At 34.6% G+C, this 18138-nt stretch overlaps 1 protein-coding gene and 1 pseudogene across 17 annotated transcripts in view; one reads left to right on the forward strand and one right to left on the reverse strand.

Annotated features, from left to right (window-relative positions):
* Window positions 1-18138, reverse strand: part of MAPK10 (mitogen-activated protein kinase 10) — a 288604-nt gene that overhangs the window by 80254 nt on the left and 190212 nt on the right. The gene's annotated exons all lie outside the window — the stretch shown is intronic.
* LOC109447206 (uncharacterized) overlaps window positions 1-18138 on the forward strand; it is a 32079-nt pseudogene that overhangs the window by 1044 nt on the left and 12897 nt on the right.

Consider the following 18138-nt stretch of genomic DNA (forward strand, 5'->3'; position numbering starts at 1 on the left):
CTAAGATCAATGTCAAATCCAGCAGGTGTCTCTTATGATCTCTTTCTTCCCTCTGAAGAAATAAGAATGTTTGTCTATAGTTACGTGGAACGGTATCCACATTCTAGGAACTATAAAGTTTGGCTCCCTGAACTTCCATTCGATCCCTTGTATCATGCCTTCCTGCGTTAAAGAGACATAAGAGTTAAATGTGTAATTAATTCCCAGATGCTTTCAGAGCTAATGCTTGGAATTCCAATAAGGTCCTGCCACGTAGATGCAACTGTGAGCAATTTGTAAATCAAAAGTGAGGGTTGTCATCTTTGAACATTTCTTGGTTGGCAAGCAAGGTCTCATGGAGAGGTGGGATTTTCTTCTGAAGCAATGGTTCATGTCATTCTGCAGAACCCTGGGTGAAAGGAGTTGAAGTACAGGCTGCAGTGGACTCCAGGTTCCAGTGCCCAGTCACCAGCATGACGGAGTGGTGACAGCAGCAGTAGTGAGTGCATAGCTCCAGCTCTGTGATTCCCAAATCTCAGTTACAATCGTGTTCTGGAAGCTCGATGGTTATAGGCTAGTGTCAGAGGCAGAAGCTTCCCTGGTGATTCAGCTCTCTAGTGTCTGGCAGTCATTCCAGGAAGCCCAGACTAGCGATCACCTCTCCAGGCCTTCCAATGATTTCACAAGCACCCAATTTACTGTATTAAATCTCTGCCTACTTAAAATGTTTCTGTCTCCTGCCATGAACCCTGGCTGACACTGAAATCTTTCCCATTTTCTGTAATTCCTCAGTGATTACTGGCAGCGGTTTAACAAATACATCTGTAAATTGGCATCATTAGTGCTGTACAGTCACAAATTAATGTCTGAAAGTTTTTTTGTTACTCTTGAGTCATCTTTTCTTAAGAGTCTTGGTCCATAGAATATTACTTTTTTTCTTTCAGTAGTTTCTCATTATTTTATCTCCATGAAGGTTAAAAAAAGACATTTTCCAGTAACTCTCCAGCAATTTTGCTGAAAACATTCCGGCAATTTTTTGACCTGCGGCACTAACTCAGCTTCACTTCTACCAGGTTTATTCATGAAAGTAAGATATAGCCTTCTGTTGTTATGCTCCTGTCATTTAATACAGTTTTATGATGCTATAAAGCCCTTTATCTCTTTAAATGTATTTATATAAATGCATACACATTCCTGCACAGAAGTCTTATTCTCCTCGTATTTACTAGTTGTTGTTTTTTTTCCCCCTTCTGGCAATTGCAGACAATCTCTTGTACAAATATTCTTCTTCCTAAATCATAATCCTTTATTTGATAATTTTTGTTATTATAATTACCTTTCACATTTAAAATGTGCTTGACCATATTAACATGTTTGTGAGCAAAAACAAACACACAGAATCCCAAACAAACAAAATACAAACTTTATCTCTTTAAAGAAAAATAACTTATCATTGGAGCATCTAAAACATCTTAAGCCATAGACCGACAAGCCAAATTCTGTCCTGGGGTATATGCTGCACCCTTCCTTGCCCAGATTCCCCGATTCCCAGATTCTCACCTTGGACCTTAGTTGAAAGCTATCCAAAAGTCTCCACCCAGTGCCCTCGAATATCTTATTTTCATGCCCAAACATTGTAGTCCCTAGAGATGCCATCGAGATACTGATTCCACCATTGAGCAGCATGTTGGTGAACCTGCCAAACTCACCTCTGTCTTGGGCTTTTGCAATGGTTCCCGCTTCTGCCAGGACTGCTCTTTTCACATCCTCACTTGCCTGTTCCCAAATTGTAGCTCAGGTTTCAGCCCAAATACCATCTCCACAGTAGAGGCCCTTCCTATTCAGCCCATCAAAAGTCAACAGTTGATTTTTTTGGATTGATTATTTTTGTCTTTGAATTGCTTGGCTGTATTAATATGATTGTATTTTGTTAGGGATGCTTTTGATTACAAGTAATAGAACTCTGACTAATAGTGACTTAAGTAATAAAGATATTAACTATATTTTATAACAGACAGTCTAGAAGTAGGCATATCCAGGTTTCAGGGATACATTACAATTTTTGTGGCCCTAGGCACTCTGGCTTCTGATTTTCTGCAAGTTTGTTCTCAACATGTAGGGGAAAAATGCTAATTGTAGAACTGCATGTACTTCAAAGGGAAGTGTAGGTGCTGTAATGCACTGCTAAGATTCCCCTCCAGGAATAAAGGACTTATTGTCCCAGCTGCTGGGAGCACTGCTGGCAGACAGCCCCTCAGCTCTTGGCCCCCTTTAGATAAAACCTTAGCCCTCTTTATGGGCAGCCTTCATTCGGTGATTGATGAACCTGGGACTATAAAAGCTTAGCCACCTCACCCCAGCTCAGGACGGCTGGTAAGGCTCCTTCCATCTTTAGAACTCCCAGGAGGGTCAGCTATGGTTTCTACTGAGATTGTATTGCAGCTGAACTTCTGCCTCTGCTTTCTTTTCCTTCCTTTTCACAGGTGTTAACCCCAAGAACACTCCCTAATAAATCACCTGCCTGCAATCACCATCTCAAAGTGTATTTTCTGGGTAATACAACATTTGACAAGCAGTAATTCATGGTCAAATACAGTAATAAACCATGGAGTTCATCGGAATCTTTCTCTAAGCAAAAGGCACGGTCTAATTGTGGATGAAGGTAGCAAAACTCAGAGCCCAATATCAAGAAAAGTCATTTCACCTATGCAACAAACTAACCTAAACGATCAAACCTAGTCACATAGATTCTGATCAAAACTAATTTGCACTAGAGGGCCAACACAGTTGAAGTATGGCAGCATGTGGGGCTCAGATACCAAGCTCTCAAAACAACAGGTCTTGAAAACATTAGAAATTGAACTAATACATTACAGCCATTCAGCAAACTACCGATGGGAGATCACACAAAGACTACCACCTTGATGAAGAACATAGGCCCACACTAAACAAACTCATCACCACAGAAATTAGAGCAGGGTACAAACTCTATGTCAGAAATCAATTGCATTTTTATACACCAATAAAAACTATCAGAAAGCAATCTCATTTATAATTGCTCCAAAAAAACATAAAATACCTAGGAATAAATTTAATCAAGGAAGTGAAAGGCCTATACTCTGAAAACTATAAGACATTGATGAAAGAAATTGAAGAAAATACAAATAAGTGGAAGCATATACCGTGCTCATGGATAGGAAGAATTAACATAGTTAAAATAGTCATACTACCCAAAACAATCTACAGATTCAATGCAATCCCTATCAAAATATCAATGGTATTTTTCACAGAACTAGAACAAATAATTCTAAAATTTATATGGAACCATAAAGGACCCTGAATAGTCAAAGCAATCTTGAAAATGAAGAACAAAGCTGGCAGTTTATCAAATTATACTACAAGGCTACAGTAATCAAAACAGCATGGTAAGGGCATAAAAACAGACATATAGATCAATGGAACAGAATACAGAGCCCAGAAATAAACCCATGCCTATATGGTCAATTAATCTCTGACAAAGGAGGCAACAATATACAATGGGATAAAAACAGTCTCTTCAATAAATAGTGTTGGAAAAACTGGACACATACATGCAAAAAAAAAAAAAAAAAAGAAAGAAAAGAAAAAAACCACTTTCTTACACTATATACAAGAATAAACTCGAAATGGATTAAAGACTTAAATGTAAGACCTGAAACCATAAAACTCCTAGAAGAAAACATAGGCAGCAAACTCTTTAACATCGCTCTTAGTAATATTGTTTTGGATATGTCTCCTCAGGCAAGGGAAACAAAAAAATGTAAACAAATGGAACTATATCAAACTAAAGAGTTTTTGAATAGTAAAGGAAACTATCAACAAAACAAAAAGACAACCTAGTGAACAGGAGAAGATATTCACTAGGGATACATCTGATAAGAGGTTAATATCCAAAATATGCAAAGAACTCGCATACCTTAACATTAAAAAAATACGCAGTCTAATTTAAAAATGGGCAGAGGACATGATTAGACATTTCTCCAAAGAGGACATACAGATGGCAAATAGACACGAATAGACGTTCAACATACAAAATCGTCAGGAAAATGCAAATTAAAACCACAATGAGGTATCACCTCACACCTATCAGAATGGCTATCATCAAAAAATCAACAAACAAGTTTTGCTGAGGATATGGAGAAAAGGGAACCCTTATGCACTGTTGGTGGAATTGCAGATTGGAGTACTCACTATTAAAAACCATATGGAGGTTCCTCAAAAAATCAAAAATAGAACTATCTTATGACCCAGCAATTCCACTCCTGGGTATTTATCTAAAGAAACCCAAAACACTAATTTGAAAAAATATATGCATCTGTATGTTAATTGCAGCATTATTTACAATAGCCAAGATATGGAAAGCAATCCAAGTGTCCATCAATAAATGATTAATGATTAAAGAGGTGGTACATACATACAATGCAATATTACTGTGCCATAAAAAAAGAATGAAATCTTACAATTTGCGACAACATGGATGGACCTAGAGAGTATTATGCTAAGTGAAATAAGTCAGACAGAAGAAGACAAATACCACATAATTTCACTTATATGTGGAATCTAAAAAACAAAATAAATGAACAAACAAAACAGAAACAAGTTCATAGATACAGAGAACAAATTGACAGTAGCCAGATAATAGGTGATCGTGGGGCTAGGTGAAAAATGTGAAGGGATTAAGCACTACAAATTAGCAAATATAAAATAGTCGTAGGGTGTAAAGCACAGCATAGAAAATATAGTCAATAATACCGTAATAACTATGTATGGTGTCAGGTGGGTACTAGACTTATCGGGGGAATCACTTTGTAAGTTATATAAATATCTAATCGCTATGCTGTACATCTGAAACTAATAAAATATTGTATGTCAACTATAATTGAAAAATTAAAAATAAAAATAAAATATATTGAAAGAAAGAAAGAGAAAAATTAAGTGAACATAAAATAAGGTGGCTGCCCTAAGCACCAGGCAACCATATTCTTTGAAATCAAGATGAGTCACATCCATCCAACAAATTGCAATATTCTACAAATCAAAATGGAATCTGTAAGTGCCAAGATTTATAAATATTTTTATACATACACGGATAGAATAACTTTGTTACAAAATTTTGGAGACAAAGTTGATGTTGAAACAACAACAACAAAAAAATAAAGATACTTCAGCAAAACAATCAGCATTTTCTTGGCATCCTTCCTCATTCTCATTGAATAACAAGTTTTTATAAATAAATCCTAATTTTTGGATGCATTTTTTTCTGCAAAATCATTTGGAAATCTTCAATCATCATATTCAGTCAATGGAGCACATTAATACTTCAGCTCTTGAAACTTCAGCTCTTGAAACTTTCCGGGAATAGCTTTTCTCATAAACAAAGTTTGCAAATAAAAGCACACTAAAAGGTGATGAAAGGAACTGAAACAAAAAAGGAACTGAACAAATCAAACCAAATATTGAGTTCTCAAAAAAAGAACAAGACTTAATTTTTAAATTCCATAAATATGCTTTAGAATATCTTAATTTGTTAGAATAATCTTTTGATAGAGTTCCTAATTTTAGGATATATTTGTATTCTATATGGCGCTCTTAATTTCAGAATATTCATATTCTATAAAGCATTAATTTTTCAGCATCTAAATTTGGAAAACCATTGAAAAAACCAAAAATGCAGGCAACCTCTTTGACAGTTTTGTCTTACAATATTATTTGTTGATAAAGGAACTCTGAAGAGGGGGACAGTTCCTATGAAAAACACTTGGGCTGAAACACTTAATAATAAACAAATTAGAACTGAAAATATTTTCAATTTAGCAAAATGTTCTTCCCAGGCACCTAAGCCCCTTTAGAGAGTATTTATCAAAAAAAAAAAAATATGTATTGTGATCTATATTGAAAGTGTCAATGTTTCAAATTTAGTAAAAATAACATGCAATTTTGAAGATCTCCAAAAATTTCATAGAAAGTTAAAAATAATTAAATCACATTGAAAATAATGACTTCTTCAGAAAAATACCAGTGAAACTCTATTACAGACAGTAAAGCTAGGAAGTTTTGGTTGATAAAAATACATGAGAATGTATCAGGAATAATTCTTTTCAGGTTATATTTTTAATATTTAGGTAATCTGTGTAAATCAATTTTTAAATAATATTTTTATGTTTTAAGAATAAGTTAAACAAATTTCAGTAATACTATTTTTACATCCATCAATGTATTTTAGTGTGACCTTTCATTGTCAAAATTGTCCCAAATTGGAGATCAGTAGTCCCCTGCTGCTCATGACCACTGTGCTTCTTGTTGACAAGGCTTTTACACATTGTTTCTAGCAGATGGAAGAGGCAGAAACAAAAGGAACTGCTCTTCTAGGTTACTGCTACATTCCCACCTTTCGCCATTTTCTGGCAATAAAATTCAAAGTGTGATATATGTGCAATGTTTTTATTTTCACAAGATTTCCCTTACAAATCTACATGGCACCTCAGGTGAGTATCAGAAACTGGATATGTCAGAGTAAGCTAAAGAGTGGAAGCTTATTGAGCACATATCATCTTTACTTGTGCAAGTAACTCCACCCTGAAACTGTAACTCAAATTGGCCTTGTAGTAGTAAGAATGTGCTATGTCTAAATTTAAGGAGCTAAAAACAGGAAGATGTTCCTTGGGCTCACAGGTTGGTACCATTTCTTGACACTTGAAAAATGGATGAGATCTATTAAGTGATCTACAGGAATCACACATGGTTCCTGCAACAGGACACGTAATTATGATAGGAATAAACTCCATTGCCCAGCCCATGGAGTTTCCTGCCCAGGGTTTCTGGCTTCATGACTGCCTTCCATTAACTAGTCTGACAACTGCTGCAGTACTGCGAGGTACGAATGGCCCCAAACAGCTCCCAACATATCCATCTAAAAATGTATATTCGCTATTATTTATGCCCCTGGACTTCTTTCCTGTTACTACTCTGTCCCTCTTGATGTACTACTTATCTTTATTCACTTCCCTACTTTGATATTTGGGCTGATATTTATGAAACTGAGCTCTCTCTGCCAGTTAATGTCTGTACTATCGTTATGGTATACTTATAACATATTACCTTTTATTGCATGTTTTTTTCTATCTTCAAAGCTGTTGTGCTCTTTAATGACCAAAATCCTGAAGGATTTAGCTCCGTACCCTCTAAATGTTGCAGGAAATTATATTTGCTATTGCTAAATGTTTATTCCCAGGGCTTTAAATGTTAGGAAGAAGGCATGACACAAGCTAAAGGACGAAAGTTTAAACAAACCAAGCAGCATATTTTAAAATAATGTTGTGTTACACAGATGCCAAGATGTTATCTGTAGCTAAAATGTCTTTCTCAAAGTTCCTGACTCACATATACAACTGTCTACTGAACACCTCTAACTGGATGTCTCAGATATAGCTGAAAATTAATATGCCCAAAGCTGAACAAAAATCTTTGACTTCTCTCTTAACCTTACATTGCCCTCTTCCAATCTTTCCTTTAAACACCCATTTGTTCAAGTGTAGAAATCATCTTGATATTTCTCTTCTCATCTCCTCCCCTTATCCAACCATGAAGATGTACTGCATTCACCTTTGAAGTATATTTTCAATCCACTTAACTCTAACTCCATTTTCCTTAACATGTGTCACATGTACTACAGAGATTGCCCCTAAAGTAGTCTCCTCGCATTAATTCTTGCTTCTTTCCAATGTATACCTCACCATCTTTAGTCTCGTTATATCTAAATGGGACTATCCTTGCCACATTATTTTTTCTTTTCTTTTTTTATTAGTTTCAGGTGTACAAAGCAACGTAATAGTTATTTACACCCCTCACAGAGTGATAACCCCCCTCCCCCAAGCTACTACCCCTCTGACATCCTATATAACTATTACAATACCACTGACTTATGCTATACTCCACCTCCTGTGACCACATATAATTTTTTCTTATAGTTGACATACAATATTATTCCACTTCAGCTTCAGGTGTATAGTGCATTGATCAGGCATCTGCACAGTCTATGAAGTGATCCCCTTGAAAAGTCCAGTGTCCATTTGTCACCTTACATGATCTTTAAAACATTGTTGATTATATTCCCCATATTGTATTTCATATCCCCATGACTATATTGTGTCTACTAATTTGCACTTTCTAATCCCTCCACCTTACCCCTGTCCCATCTAGCAATGAACAGTTTTTTTTCTATATTTCTGAGTCTATTTCTGTTTTGTTTGCTCATTTATTCTGTTCTTTAGATTCCACATATAAGTGAGATCATATGGTATTTGTCTTTCCCAATCTGACTTATTTCACTTAGCATAATATTCTCAAGGCTTGCCTCATTATTTTGTGTCTGAGAATCCTGCTTATTTTTACTTTCAAGAAAATATCTTGAGTAACACAGTGTTAATAAAATAACTAATAGAACCCATAAAGTTGTTATGAAATTAAGTTAGCTTAACTTAGAAAACAACAAAAACTATCCTACTACTTAATCGTAAGCCCCATGAGGGCAGGAGCTACATGAGTCTTGATCACCTTCCCCCGCCCCCCCAGTTTTACTGAGATATAACTGACATATAACATTGTATTCATTTATTTATTTTTAAAAGACACAGAGAGTATATTACAATATCATAACAATGAAAATATGAAGATAATGTGTTGAGGTCTAGGCTAATGGTACATTAACCCAATGAAATATCATGTAGCATAGAAAATGACAAGTAGAAAGAATTAAAAAATTCTGGGAGGGAAATCTATGTGGCCATACAAACTGCTGCCAAACTATTATAGACCCAGGTCTAGGACTGAGAACAGAGCTTTGTCCTTTTCTGTCCCCACCTGTAGGATGTTCAGTGTCCTATATATAATTCTTCTCCAGCAGGAATGATTGTGGCAGGCAGGAGAGGTGGGGTGAGAGACCAGGACACAGAAAGTGGAGTTTAGTAGTAGAAAGGGGTGTGTTCAATCTTTCATTACCATGGGATTTTAAAATTTTTTTTCTTTTTTCAGTTACAGTTGACATTCAATATTCTTATATATTGTTTCAGGCATACAGCATAGTGGTTAGACATTTGTATAATTTATGCAGTGATTCCCCCCAATTAGTCTAGTACCCACCTGGCACTATGTATAGTTGTTGCAACATTGCTGACTATATTCCCTATGCTGTACTTTACATCCCTGTGACTATTTAGTAACTACCAATTTGTACTTCTTAATACTGTCACCTTTTTCATGCAGTTCCTTCTCCCCTCTGGCAACCATCAGTTTTTTCTCGGTATCTATGAGTCTGTTTCTGCTTTGTTAGTTCATTTATTTTGTTCTTTAGGTTCTACATATAAGGGAGATCATATGGTATTGTCTTTCTCAATCTGACTTATTTCACTTAGTATAGTACCCTTTAGGTCCATTCATATCACAAATGATGAGATTTCATTCTTTTTTATGGCACAGTCATATTTCATTATATACATGTACCACCTCTTCTTTATCCAATTGTCTATTGATGGACACTTGGCTTGCTTCCATATCTTGACTATTGTAAATAATGCTGCAATAAACATAGGGGTGCCTGCATCTTTTCAAATTAGTGTTTTGGATTTCTTCAGGTAAATACACAGAAGTGGAATTGCTGGGTCATAAGATAGTTTTATTTTTAATTTAACATTTTGAGGAACTTCCAAATGTTTTCTATAGTGGCTGCACCAATTTGCAATCTTGCCAACAGTGTAGGGGGTTCCGTTTTCCATGCATCCTCACCAACACTTGTTTGTTAATTTATTGATGATGACCATTCTGACAGGTGTGAGGTGATATCTCATTGTGATTTTGATTTGCATTTCTCTTAGTGACATTAAGCATCTTTTCATGTATCTATTGGCCATCTGTATGTTCTCTTTGGAGAAATGTCTGTTCAAGTCCTCTGCCAATTTTTTAATTGGATTGTTTGTTTTGTTGCTGTTGAGTTGTATGAGTTCTTTATAACTTTTGGATATTAACCTTTTATTGGATGTATCATTGGCAAATATCTTCTTCCATTCAGTACGCTGTCTTTTCATTTTGTTGATAACATTGTATTAGTTCAGAGTGTGCAACATAAGTATTTGATACATGTGTACATTACAAAATGATTACCACAAGTTTAGTTAATATTCATCACCTCACAGAGTTAGAATTTTTTTTCTTGTAATGAGAACTTTTAAGATCTACTTCCTTAGGAAGTTTCAAATGTACAATATTGTTAACTATAGTCACAATTACATCCTCAAAATTTGCTGATTTGTAAGTGGAAGTTTGTACCTTTTGACCACCTTTATCCATCCCCCTTGCTCGCACTCACGTCTCTGGCAACCACCAATATGTTTTCTGTATCTACTCATATGAGTTCAATTATTTTAGATTCCATGTGGGAGATCACATAGTATTTGTCTTTCTCTGTCTAACTTACTTCACTTATCAGAATGCCCTCAAGATCCATCCCTATTGCTCTAAATGGCAGGATTTCCTTCTTTTTTATGGCTGAATAATATTCCATTGTATATACTATATTTTCTTTATCCAGTCATCCATCAATGAACGCATAGGTTGTTTCCACATATTGGCTATTGTAAATAATGCTGCAATGAGAGATTTTTGTTCACCTTCGCACTGAGTATAGTTCAATGTCTGGCATATAGTTGACCCTACATAAATACTTATTAAAGAAGTAAATAATTGATGATCGACATACTTCTAATGGTAGAGCCAAGTGAATTTATAGGTCTCAGATGTCTACAAACATGAGTCAAATAGTTTTAAATATTTTCAAGTGATATGCTTCATCTGTAAAATTCATGTAAAATCTGTATTTTAATTCCATGTGTCTCCATGTTTGTTTTAACATAAAATCTCATTTCCCCATCAACATTTCAGTCTTCACATGAAATTTGAGCTCCAGAAAGACCTGCCATGTTTATCATGGGGCTTTGAGTACCGCTGGCATGCTGCACCTGCAACCCTTCCTGCCCGGCCCCCATCCTGAAACACAAAAACACTAGTTTGAAAATGGGAGATTAACAAATAGGCTGGGTTTGTTTGTTTTTTTAACCCAAACTTTTATTAGCTTTTTAATTCAACAATAATGTGACTGTATCTTCATCCCCAGTAAATAGCTTCCTAAAATCAAATGATTTACTAGATTTGCTTCAGCAAAGATCAACTAGATTCATCCTCACATTGATAGCAATTGATGTGAAGCCTAGGTAAGCCCAAAATGGGAAAAGTTGATATAATTGTTGACTCCAGGCCAAAAAAGAACTACGCATAGGCCATTTTGATTGTATTGTAGTGTTATTAAGTAATCCTAGAAACCAAGATTGGGTTTCTTCCAGTAAGAAGTTTATTATTTAAGTAGCATAGGCTGCTGTTAACTTAAGCTGGAAAGAGCCTGGGTTTCTAAGTTTTATACATGTAATAATCTTATAAGATAGGCATTCTTATTATCCCCATTGTTCAGGTGACAAAACAAAGCTTAATAATAACAACCAGTATTTATTCATTCTAAGCACATTTTCTCTCGCTTATTTGCTTCTATAGCTCTTTGTACTACTAACTCACTTGATGCTGAATAAAACCACAAGAAATAAGTATTATTGGAATCTTGTTGTAGTTATTTTTACTATTCTTGCAACTTTTACATAAGTTTGAAATAAAAGATAAAACATTTTTACTATATATATATACATATACATACATACATATATATATATATACATATACATACATACATATATATATATATATGGAGAGAGAAAGAACAACACATATTTGAAAAATTAAGATGTAATTGACATCATATGACTGTGAAACTTTGAGATCTCTTAATTTTCCTTTAGTTTTTCTGGAATTTATTAGAATTTTCTTTGTTATCACTATTATTAAAGCAAAAACTACACATATTTGTAAGCCATTCACTAAGATTGCAGCCTTTCTGATTCTAATTTTACAGTTCATTCATTCTTTCATTCATTTATACATTCAGTCAACAATTAGTTAAATAATAATTAGGTAATTAAGAGAGTTGATAAAAATCATTTCATAAATAACTACAATTTGCATTTATTTTCTGGACAACTATTAACATTAACTTGCTGTATCTTTATAGAACTTTCTTGAACTAGAGCTAAGCAAATTGAGGCACAGAATGGTTAAATAACTTACAAAAAATTAGTACATGAGTGATCTGGGGCTCAAATTCACTCCTTGTATTTACAAAAGAAACAAAATGAGCTTCCAGAAAATATTAAAAACCAAAAGCATAGAAAAATCGCAAAATTGTTTTTGATAAGACCAATTTATTTGAGAAATATGTGGTACAACCAGATAAAAGTCTAGTAAATTATGCAGTGTTAGTTGTTCTTTATTAGTTTTAAACAAACATGAAGATAGTTCAGACAATGTTTATATAGTATTCTATATAGTATTCTCATATAACCCATGTCCCTAAGAATCTTAAACTGTGATAGAAAATTGGCACTTGGAGACTACACAGTGGGATTTCTTTGCACAACTACCAAAAAAGTACCACACCAATCAAATATGAGTATGGATTTTACTCTTAAATGCATGATCACCCCTTGCACTTTCCACCCTCTTCCTGTTGGTTGGTGTCATTAACAACCTGTTTACAGACCCCAGATGGATTTTCTGACCAGTTGATTTTAACAGCCCTCCCACTGCATCCTGCTTTTGTGGCTTTATGTGTGCTCAGTTCAGGAACACAAGGCACCCAACACTCTTAAGAACCAAAATGGAAAAGAGATTGATGTTCTCTTTGTGATGCAACCTGAGTTTAGAGAAATGTCAGGACGTATGAAACTCATTTAACAATAAAAATTCTCTCCTCACAAAGGTTCTTTCTGTGTCATTGGTAAAAATGAAAGCATTTGTATGCATGTATGCATGTGTGTGTGTACATGTGCACACATATGTGTATATGTATTTTTATTAATCGTCTTATTCTAGGACACCATATTAATGTATAAGTGAAACCATTTGAACAGATATTCTGTGTCCTCGGGATTATAAAAATAATACCTTTCTTTTTCTTTTGGCTAAGCACTATAGGGGAATGGAATTACATTGTGACCATTCTTTTTAATTTGAACTAGTTCTCATTTTTGAAAACCAAGTTCATTTAAGACTGTTATATGGTTATTTCTTTAGTCATTCAACGAAAATTTACTGATCTTCTACCATGTATCAGTTTTTACTTATTGGATATTTTTATTTGGAAAAGTAGACAACATCATAGAAGGTTAAATTTAAATGTTAATTGATGTCATATGTTACAAAATTAAGCAGAAACTTGCTAATATTCATTTTGACAGATACGAAAATATACAAGTTAAGATAAGTTTCTTGTACTCAAAGAACTATAATATATTGGGTAACACAGATAGAGGAATAAAATACAAACAAAAAATAAGGTCAAAAAATGAGAGAAGAAAACGCTAGATGGTAATGGAAAGGTCTAATCTTAAGGAAATATGGAGGATGGCAGAGGATAATTGCTGGAGGTGATAAAATGAAGTGGGGTCTAGTTGCAAGTGTAGGGATTAGTTTATATAAGATAAAACACTATGCATGGAACATCAATAGGGAAAGTAGATTAAATGGCTTCTGATGCCAGTACATATAGTAGTGGGGGTGGGGGTGGTGGATGTTCATTTCTGTTGGCTTTTAGTTTTGCAGTGAAATGGGAAGCAATATCATCAGCTGAGAGAGAGAATGGGAGAGAAGTTAAGAGTCTTGAGGGAAGAGTGGAGGGATAAAATTATCATATGGAATGGTAGAAACATAAACGGACTAGAGATTCTGGGCAGTAATAAAGACCCACCTAATCTTGTTGGTCTTAAATGTAGGTGCCAACAGTCAAAACAAGTACATGTTTTTTCTCCAGCCACGTTCATCTATTTTAGTGCTGAGGAGTTAGATTTAACCAATGTTTGAATTTTGTCAGGAAGGAATAAAGCAGAAGATAGTTGCAAGTTTATAGAGAGGACAGATTATAATATGAGGCAGAACACCTGAGCTGTGTAAGGAGGAAAATCAGTACATGAGGGTGGTCAGGAACAGAGAAATGATGGCAGATTGTGGATTATAGGCCCTGGTGGGGTTGAAGAATTGTTGAAAATAAGGTACTAATATCAAATCAAATGCATCATTCCTTCTAGAAACAAAATTTCAATTCAGATAGTTAATTTAGCTTCATTTTGATAACTGAAAACACACAAAGATCCGGTGGCTATTTTTGCTTATTTCATTTTTATTATCTAGCTAACAGGCATACAGAAAGTTTAAGAGTCAAGGAGAAATACAGGAAATAAGAAACATAAAGAATTACCATTGTAGAATGTGGCACTGCATTTGATGATTTAATAGAACCCAAGATTCAGGTCAAGACTAATGTATTAGTTTTAAAAAACACAGTTAGAGAAATACCTACTTAATGCAGATTTATCTCAGCATCTGTACTAGTCACTGTATTTTTAAAACAAAACTATAATTCTTCTCTGGTTTATATCATAGACTGTAGCTTTATTGCAGTTTCAAGGCATAAAATGAGGGGGGAAAAGAGGTCCCACAAGTTTATGATCAAATTACTGGCAGGATGTTGTGCCAAAAATGCAATTAGTCAATTGTTTCAGCATAAATATTGTTTATAGGTCAGTAACTAATGTAAAATGTTAATGTTAAAAAAGTATTCTAGTTGCCATTCAATATTTTTAAATCATGTTGTTTATAAGACAATTCAAATACCATTTTACGTAAATGTTGACACTGACTATCAAAATATCACATTTAAATTATAAAATAAGACTGAAAAACTAACTTGGCAAAAACACAGCCAACAATTTGTAGTAAGGGTAATGAAATAAACTGAAGGGTAGCAGATCAGAAAGGGCTTCTCAAATATAAACACAACAAAATACCAACCTAGAACTTAACTTCAATGTAACCTCATGTTTGTTCCGCCTCTAGTTAGAAGATACTATTCTAGTCCATAAAGTCTCAATTAATGAGTTAATAAGCAACTCAAGTAATCCTTCATATTCAGATAAAACTTAGATATAATTCTTCTGTAATTTTATTGCTGATGCATCTTAAGTTAAATACTGATTATAGTAATTATTCTTGTCATGACTTTATATTGCCCTTTATTGACTATTGAAAAGAAAACCCAAACAGAATACATTTTTTTTTGTAATGGGAAATGTATCTAAACAAATATATTTATTTTATTGAAGATTCACAGCTAATATGACCTTTGGAACTACAGATTGACTATGATAATCATCAAAAATTTATTGTCAAGACTAAGTCAAACTGATTAATTTTGTCATGTAGTTCAGCATAAAAATTGCCTCTACAATTTCTGATCTTAATCTCAACTCCAATCCCTTTAACTTACAAATAACATAAGGTTTAAAAGAGCAAGTCTTACGCTGTTTACACTTAAATTTTCTAGGGTTAAACCACTGACTCTTTATACTCCAGCTTTCCTTTCATCTACCTATTTTCTATATTAGGTAGAATTGAAGTGGCTACACACATTTTGGGGATGTGACTAAGGGGTAATTAAGTTCGAAATATATTTATTTTGGTTCAGTGGGTTATTACGTTTCACAGTCATTTATGTATTTAAGTTATTGCAACTTTTCCTGGTATAGGTATGATTTCTAAAAATATTGCTAGCACTGGGTCCACTCACCTAGTGTCCAATCTTGTGAAAGGAAGTGGCAGGGCCAGAAGTAATATCACAATGTGAACACTGCCTGACACTAGAAGTATGTAGGTATGTAAGTAGTGGTAGAGAAACAAGGTTTGAAATATATGGAGCCAGAAAGCAGTCTGTGAACAACTTTTTTAACTAATACAGTCCGTGTATAAAAGAAACTAGAGTTTTCCCAAATCTGACAATTCTGAACATGTATATGACATTATCAATAATAAATTAGGAAGCTGAAAAATATTTTCTAAACTATCAATAATAAAAGATACATTTTGACCAACCATGATAGGAGACAGACTGAATTTTCTTTCTATTTTCTCTATAGAGGATCATATTACAAAATCATTGTCATATGAAGACATGTTCAAGGAGTATGCAGCCAAAAATACACTAAAAGAAGTTACATCAGTTAATTAATAAAAATATTATTTTTCTGGATTTTATGATTCTGTGGTATTTGTCAGCTTTTCTTTTCAATTTGCAATTTGTTGTAATTTTTTCAATAATTGATTTTATTTTTTTGTAATCAACATTATACTTTTAGAGCAGTTTTAGGTTCACAGCAAAATTGAGGGGAAGGTACAGAGATTTTACACACACACACACACACACGTGCACTTACACAGTGAAAAGTTCGCGAACTTAACTGTCCGACCTTCGTATACATATTCGTGTGTATATACACACCCTGCCCCCCACAGTCTTCCCCATTATCAACATCCCTTAGTAGAGGGGGTGTTACAATTCATCAATCTGTTACAATAGATGACTCTACACTGACACATCATTATCTCCCCAAGCCCACAGTTTATATTACAGTTCATTTTTGGTGTTGTACATCCTATGGGTTTAGACAAATGTGTAATGATGTGTATCCATCACTTCCCTAAAATTCCTCTGTGCTCTATTTATCCTTACCCTCCCTCCTGTAATTTTTATTCTAAATAAATAATTTGGTTTCATTCTTAATTTATATCTGTAATTTTTCTTAAAGGTTCCCCCCAAATTTTATAAACTTGAGGTCCAGCAAATTCTAAATGTGCTCTGTCCATAATATAAAATTTCACATAGCTAAAACAGTCTACAGAATACAACCAATAGCTGGGACAAACTATTTGACCTATCTTAGAGAAAGTTTGCCTGAATGTTTGTGTCTCCCCAAATTTGTAGGTTGAAATCCGAATGCCCCATGTGATGATATTTGGAGGAGGGGGCCTTTGGAAGGTGATCAGGCCATGAAAGCAGACCCCCTCACAAACTGCATTAGTACCATTTTAAAAGAGACCCCGGAGAGATCCCTCCTTTCTGCATGTGAGGTTATAGCCTGAAGGCACCATCTATGAACCAGAAAGCAGATCCTCACCAGACACGAAGTCTACCAGCACCTTGATCTTGAACTTCCCAGCCTCCAGAACTGTGAGAAATAAATTTCTGTTTTTTATAAGCCACCCAGTCGGTGGCATTTTGTTCTAGCAGCCCAAACGGACGAAGACGTGTGTCTACAGTTTTGCATTTAGAGAAGTTTGAATTTTAAGAAGCTCTTTTTGTGGGTGTTAACACATATGAATCCAGGATATGCAGCCAGGATTTTAGTTTGAGACTTTGGATACAGAGCCAGACATCTTCACTGTGGCTCCATTGGAGAGTCAGTACTTACTGACAGCGTGGGAATAAATTGAGGAGATAATCGATTCCGGCTCTAAACAGAAGACCACCTTTGATTATAGTAGTAGATTCTCTGCCTAAAAATGTAACTTAAAAATAATGTTTCTAAGGCAACAAAAAACTATATAAGTTGAGAATGAGAAGAAAAGTTAAGAATTCATTTAATCCAACATTCCACCAAATAAACACATTCTCTGTAAAATACAACATCCTGGTAGCTTTTACTTAAAAACAGTTTTTACACCCTCACAAGGAAGACAACCCATTGATGAATGGCTCTGACTTTGATAAAGTTCTTTCTTAAATTGAACTGAAATCTAACTTCTACTAACCTATGTATGTTCTCTGGAGCCAAACTGAGTAAGTCTACTCATTTATTAACACAGAGAGGTGTCTTCAAATTATGTGACAATTCCCTCCATCTCCCTGAAAAGTCAACTTCTCTCCAAATTAAGTATCCCTAGCTCTAGATTCAATAACTGTTTTCTTCCCATGTATATTAACAAGTGTAATTATTCATGCCTCTAAATAAATTTTAGATTTAAATTGTCTAACTCAAACTTCAGTTAATAGCAATGAATCATCGAATCTTGCAAAATGACATGAGTCTCCACCCCATTCCCCCATTCTCTCTCTAGCCCGTTGGCATAATTAACCACACA

Source organism: Rhinolophus sinicus, chromosome 1, assembly GCF_057876585.1.
Source record: "Rhinolophus sinicus isolate RSI-liver-muscle chromosome 1, RSI-T2T, whole genome shotgun sequence".
Lineage (NCBI taxonomy): Eukaryota > Metazoa > Chordata > Mammalia > Chiroptera > Rhinolophidae > Rhinolophus > Rhinolophus sinicus.